Genomic DNA, 980 nt, shown 5'->3' with positions numbered 1-980 from the left:
TATGCGTCCATATGCGACCCAACGGGTCCGACCATCATATATGAAGATAATGAAGCTTGCATTGCTCAACTCAAAGACGGGTATATCAAAGGTGACCGAACCAAACATATTCTACCCAAGTTCTTCTTTACCCATGAGTTGCAGAAAGCTGGAGAGGTCAACGTCCTTCAGATCCGGTCTAGTGAAAACTCAGCCGACCTCTTCACCAAATCATTGCCCTCTTGCACATTCAGGAAGTTCACGCAACAAAATTGGCACGCGTAGACTCAAGGACCTTCAGTGATATCCAAATCAGGGGGAGTAATGTGTGTTGTACTCTTTTTCTTTTCTCTGGTTTCCCTTTTTACCATATTGGGTTTTGGGTTTTCCGGGAGAGGTTTTAATGAGGCAACATTAGCATGTTACAAACGCTATATGGTTATGACATCCAAGGGGGAGTGTTATGAATCATGAAGTGGATGGTCCATAACCTAGACCATACAAGTTCAAGACTAGAGTCCATTGGGGGTTTACATCCAGACACATGGAAGACCCATTCAACCTTATGTCTTTATGAATTTGACCATGTCATTATGTAGAGTATCTTTGTAATCAGTTCTCCCTTTGACTCCACCTTGTATGAATCACTATATATAGTGGTGTAAGCAGTAAAAAATATACAACACATTCTCACAAATCTTCTCTTAAATCTTAACAAAAATAATTATTGTTACGTTCCACCACGTCGTAACTAATTAAATGATTGCGTTTTTAAGTGCTTTGAAAGGAAGCCAAAAAGGGCATTCCCTAAAAGAGAAGCGCGTTTCGAAACCCAACAGCGTTTGTGTAAGTAAAGCGAAACTCCGTAACGGTGCCGTTACAGGTCTCCGACACACTCGCAAACGGGAGTATAACGATAAACTCCGTCCGCTCGCTAAGGAATCGAATCTCATCCGTTGAAATAATCAACGGCTCGCACTTCGTTCACCTCTCTCCTTCTC

Source organism: Brassica oleracea, unplaced genomic scaffold (genome assembly GCF_000695525.1).
Source record: "Brassica oleracea var. oleracea cultivar TO1000 unplaced genomic scaffold, BOL UnpScaffold01189, whole genome shotgun sequence".
Lineage (NCBI taxonomy): Eukaryota > Viridiplantae > Streptophyta > Magnoliopsida > Brassicales > Brassicaceae > Brassica > Brassica oleracea.
Note: the sequence above shows the minus strand (reverse complement) of the source record.